The 6,000-nt window shown below is 40.9% G+C and overlaps 1 protein-coding gene across 1 annotated transcript in view; it reads left to right on the top strand.

Moving 5' to 3' along the window:
* The first annotated feature begins 348 nt into the window (after positions 1-348).
* grm5b (glutamate receptor, metabotropic 5b) overlaps positions 349-6,000 on the top strand; it is a 61,266-nt gene continuing 55,614 nt past the window's right edge. The window contains exon 1 of the mRNA XM_055028303.1: positions 349-1,647. The gene's annotated coding sequence lies outside the window, so the exon portion shown is untranslated. The remainder of the gene's footprint in view (positions 1,648-6,000) is intronic.

Here is a 6,000-nt window from a genome sequence, read left to right as displayed (position 1 = left end):
CAGGTGTGCGTGACTGGAAAACCGAGGAAGCTTCGGAAGCTGCACAGCGATCTGCTGCTGCTGCTGCTGCTGCTTTCGGGCTGTTTGACATTGGGGTGTCGGCAGTCTCTTTCGTCTGTGGTGCCAGCATGCATCTGAATTGTGAAGCGGGACCGCGAGGGTGATTTCAGAGAGACATGGAGGACCATGTGAGGTAAAGATCTGAGTTAAGATTTGAGAGAAACATGCCTGCAATGAAAGATACGCGTAATTTATCCACTAAGGGTATATATACTCAGTGTTCTGTTCTCTGACTGGAAGAAATATTTTGTCGCACTTTTCTTGCATTAACTTGCAGTAACATTTTTTTTTTTTTTTTTTTTTTTTGCCGCGACTCACTCAGAAGGTAACCCAGTTTAAGAAAACATCCCGTTCCTCCGGTGTGAGTGGGGGACACAGTCGTTATCCGTGAGACAGACGGGGGGACTGAACCCCGCGTTTCATCTGTGCACGCTGCAGCAGCCTTCATTTCAGACGGTGTCTCTGTCAGGTTTTTGCGTCCTGCGGTCGTTCTAAATCGTGCTTAGTTAGACTGGGTGCAAACGTTGGGCTCTCATCGTATTTTGCGGTAGGTGCTGTTGCAGCGCTGCGCCAGTGCTTCTCCTTGGAGAGCCAGGCACTTTGACCAGACGCTGCTCGTCGGTGATTAATTGAGGGCTTGCCAAATGTCAGCTTAGTCTGGTAATTAAACTCAGAATACATGCATGCATGCTTGCAAAAAAAAAAAAAAAAAAAAAAAAAAAAAAAAAACAACAGAAAGAAAGAAAAAAAAAGATTAAAACAGGTATCTGCATAGCGACTATCAGAGGAAAGTCTGAACGGCTTGCAGGAGAGGCGACAAAAGGTCAATGCTTTTCCGGTGAGTTATGCATTCTCTGTTCTTGCACACCTTTTGTGATGTTTGCGTCAGGTAGCGGTGCCACCTGGCTGTTGACACATGTGGTCATATTACTGAGATTGTGTAACAACCATGTAAGCCTGTCAAACTGTGCAGCAGCCGTACAGGTGTCTGCTCTCAGCCTTTAATGCCTGATAATAACTAATTTGTACCAGACATTCCCTATTTAGAACAAAGTGCACACCTGAAACCAGACAAACAAAAAAAGTCTAACTTCTGTAGGCAGTATTTTTAATCTGCGCTTTGGAAATCACTCCTAAAATGTCACAAAGGTAATCCCAGAAATTAAGTGATGACCTTTACTGACAACCCCTTAAAAAAATAATAAGACTGTGAAAAATATTGCTTTCTCTGGATCTCTGGAGAAGATAGCCCCCTCACTCAGGAATAAGAACACAGAGACACTGCCAAACGCCCACTCAGCATAAGAGCAGAAGCCTTCCTTGAATGGGGAACAACAGAAAAAATCAGAGTGACCTATTTACGTTTTACAGCTTAATTCCAGAAAAAACATGATTCAGTGTCGGTATTGTCTTTTTTTATTTTTTAAGGGTTCCTGTGAAATGTATGCAGCCACATAGCAGCATACGCGTTTGCCCTCAGAGAATGATTCTGTGCAGCAGGAGAGTGAAGTGCTCAGTCCAGCAGGGTGATAACAGAATGGACCTCTTTTAAATTCATGTGGGTGGACATGCATCCATTTGTGAATGGTATGTTGGGTGCTTGCGCTTTTTCCATCCTGTGTTTGTTTCCCACTTTGGTTAGGTGAATAATTGCACGCAGCTTATTGATGTATATTCACCTTTTGATGATCCCCTTCCCTCTGATCTGCTGATAGGAAAGAGCACAATGGGATTTGCATTGAAATGCTGCATATGATGAAAAGAGCTACTCCGGTTTAGATAAATTCTCCAGACCACTGCTGCACTTGTTTTAATTACAAACACAACTACCTTAACCACGCAGAACAGAGAGGAAAAAAGAACTTCATTTCTTCATATCTTGTGGAAGGTAATGTCTTCTTCTTGCCACATAAAATAAAGGTTTTCTCAACACAGAGAACAGCATATCAGGACTAATAAGATGCACTGTAATAAAAAGTAAGGCTGCAAAATAGGGGAAGATTTTTTGCATCCCGCTTTATGTTGGTGTAGAAGTTATTTCATTGAGGTTTATTGTACACTTGTGAGTAATTTAGGTAGAACTAAAGGTATAACTGCTTAATGCTGTGCAAGAAACGTTTCTTTAGGGAATGAGTTGCCCATTAAGCCTTAACAACGAGGCAGCAACATGGAAGAGAATGATACGGGAACCCAGTAAGTGACTCAGATAAAAACGGGGAGTTTTGTTGGGAGAGATTGCTATAATCCACTTCATTTCACAGCAAACCTTTAACGCAGGCATGGAGGTGATGCGTTTGATTTTACCCTGAAATTTCAGAGGGAAGCCCAGTGGAAAGGGAGTCATTTCAAATAAAAAATAAAAAAAACGCTTGCCATTATGTTTCAGTCATCCTAGTTTAAACTCGGTCAGGTTATAATCCTGACTTGTGCTGCTCTTAAGTGCTTGGAAAGAGGGAACCAAAAGCAGAGTTGGAGTCAAAGGCCAGATTATTGAGGTTTAATGGAAAGCAAGAGGAAACTCGAAGCTGAAGTCGAGGAGACGATGGAGATGAAGCGTCGAAGCAGACGAAGGTTTGGGAGCTGGCCGAGCTGGAGCTGAGGACAGAGAATTCAACAATTAGAATCACCTCAACAAGCCTGAAGTTATTCAGAGGTCAGGACCAGTACTGTCACTGAATCTGAAGGTCTGGTGATGAGTTGATGTAGAAAAGGATATTTAAGGAAGGTGGTGATTGGAAACAGTTTTGCCAAAATCCCGAGGAGAAGACCTGGCCTCATCATGACACTGTTTGTGTCTCCTTTATATTTAAATCCAAGTTTAATCCAACTGGATGGAGTTTGCAGAAATTGTAATATATATGAGTAAACATGATGGACTGCAGTTTCATTCCTATGATTTCTCTTAGGGAGGCCTGTATGCCGTCTTCACGGTTGAATTGCAGCTAACAACCAGCATTAAAATTGAAATGGAAAAATACTTAAAGGACAATTAAATGTTGTTGTAACTCATATTATTCAAGGTTCTCCAAATAGTTGTTGCAGATGGAGATGGCGGTGAGTAGGAAGTATCTCCTAGAGCAGTCTGTATAATGGTGAATTTGTTGTAGACTCTGTTTTTCTGTAACAGCTTCATGGTTCTCCACAATTGTCTTGATTTTCTGAAGAATCCTTCTTTACACTATCCTCTCCAGAGGTGTCACAGTAATCCCTACAACAGAACTAGCCTTCTTTATGAAGTGGCTTCGCCTATTGAAGTCCCTGGTTCTGATGATGCTTCCGCCACAGAAAATGGCAGAGGAGATCAAACTCTTAACAACAGACTTATAGAGATGTACAACATCTTGCTGCAAACTTGGAAGGATCTAAGCATCCACAAGACTGCGTCAAACTGAAAAAAATTATGAATTCTTGAACACATACACTACATGAAAATATTTGTTGCTTTTCTAATATAAAGCTGTGACGATGTTACATCATTACCCGTGTATTCAGATGAAAACTACGGCTCTGACGCTCTGGCATCCCGCACATTATTAACAATCAACATGCCGAAACTCTAGATGACTCTGGGATGGCTAGAGCCGCTGCTGAGACAAGAGTGACACACAGCAGGCCTGCATGGTCTAATATGCTGATATTAGAGCCAAAATGAAAATCTGAATGTCATGAACAAGCAACATGCCACCACTATGAAACCGCACCGAGACCGGAGGCACCTTTTTAAACCTCAGCACTGGCTTGCTCATGTGTTTCACCAGCAGACAGGGCGAATGGAAAGCAGAGAGAGAGAGAACCAGAGACTGACATGCAATTGCATCATAATTAACTGGGAGTACATGCACAGCACAGCTTAGTTTTTTTCATTCATTATTGGAGCAGAAGTGAGTCTTCCCGCCAGCTTGACACGCCCATTTTGATTCAAACAGACTACATCTGGTGATATCTATTAGTTACAGCTCACGCTTTTTCATTTCTTTTGTCTTACTCTGACTTTTATCTACAGTTTTCGGCAAACAATATCTCTGTGTTCGCATTCCGACTCATGCTACCTTGGTCTGTAACTCAGCGTTTCTTTCTGCTTTTCTAAATCGGCTGATTGAAGTGAAGCATTGGTGACGTAGTGATGTCAAACCGAATGCTGGAGACATGCAGGCAGATGGCTGGTTAAAGGTTCGCTGAATGGATGTCACTTCTGTTCCCAAAATTTAATGGACTATTATTTCCCACTCAGATTTTTCGGGCAAGTTTAAAAATTTCAGTTTCAATTCATTTATCACACATAGATACTAATGTAGCAAAATTTATGTGACTGCTAACTGTTATAGCAATGACCCGATAAGCCGTTCTGTCTGCGCTAACATCGATTTACTCTCCTCAGCTATTTGCTTCTTCTGATTAATTCAGATCCACTTCGGTCTATCAAAACTGACAGAGCATGAAATCTCAGTTTTCAGCTTTTTTTAAGTGGGTTGCTAATTAAAATTGACTTATTTTATCTTTACTTTGTGTTGTAATGTTATTCCCTCTTCAAAAACATACCTGGAGTTCTGTTTTAAATGTTTCATGCATGTTTGAGAAATCCTTTAATCTCCTGTGGAAGCCATTTGGCGGGTTGCTCTTGCCAAGCACCGCCTTTTCCACAAAACTCCACCTCAGAGCAGCAGTCTCCAGCTGATCCCCATCAGACTAGCGGCAGCAATTAGCAGGAGCATCTTACAGAGACAGAAGCCCAATTCAGATGCAAAGTCAAGTTTTGTTTAAGTCATGTTTGACATGCACAGCATTTTTTAAACAACCGATTGTGCTACAAAATGGCATTATATGCCTGGAACTTACATAATAATGCGTCTTTAAATGATACAAATCAGAGGCTGCATGACCTCTGATTTATCGAAGTGCACAAGCAACAGCCTTGGCAAAGTTTTGGCCTAAGGATTTATATTAGCTCAACATTTATTTGGAGCCATCAGGAACAATCTAATCCCATGAGTTTAAGAAATATTTTGGTTCTTAACTTTTGTGTCTAGTCACAAAAGGGCAAAGCCTAAAGATATTAGCGAGACAAATTAGAGATGCAGAGTGTACACGTATTGGACCTCGTTAGTGACATTAGAATGTTACAGAAATCTTTTCAGAAAGGCAGCAGTTTTTCACAGCTGCTTCTGGTGTGAAATGCTGTGGTGTTTGAGATATTGATATCATGTTGACACAGTCAGTGGCGACTCTGCTCGTTCACAGTGATGTAGAACTATTCCCCAGGAAGCATAGTGCACGAGCTGGGCCAGTGTTTGTCAGGCATCAATACCTTAGGCATGTAGAGAGCTGGTCTACAGCCAATGCTCTAGTCATCACATTAAGCTGCAAAAATGGCTGGACAGGGTGCCTCTCTAGCAAAGAGACCATGTGCAAAATCTGAAGGTTTTACTGTCACATATTTTGTCTGAGACAAATCCACTTGCCTTGTATTTCCATTTGCTTCTAACTCCTTTCCCCATGCAAATATATATTCATGTTGTCAAAAAAGAAAAATGTTACTCAGACACACTGATGCTAAATATTATTTTCAGATTAGATATATTTCATGAGTGTATGATGTATAGCTGACCTATCCAGGGTCAGCCATATTGCTATGGATATTATCTTATCTTGTAATATTTACATAATAATTTCTCCTGGTATTTGGCTCAAGGAAACTTAATGCTAAGTGATATAAATCTCTTCGGACTTTAATCAACAACTAACCAAGATTTGGCATACTAAGGTTTCCTAATGCAAAATATTCCACTTATTTAATATGCCAAACACAGCAATTCCCCAACTGTCTCAGCTGTTCAGCAAACATCTTGCCTTCTCCTATGCCTTAACAGAAGAAATTACGAGGAATATTTGCATTTACAACTTTGCTTGTCAAGTCAAAAGAGTAAACATGACAAAATTGCA

Source organism: Poeciliopsis prolifica, unplaced genomic scaffold, assembly GCF_027474105.1.
Source record: "Poeciliopsis prolifica strain line A6 unplaced genomic scaffold, Auburn_PproV2 SCAFFOLD004, whole genome shotgun sequence".
NCBI classification, from domain to species: domain Eukaryota; kingdom Metazoa; phylum Chordata; class Actinopteri; order Cyprinodontiformes; family Poeciliidae; genus Poeciliopsis; species Poeciliopsis prolifica.
This window is presented reverse-complemented; position numbering and strand designations above follow the sequence as displayed.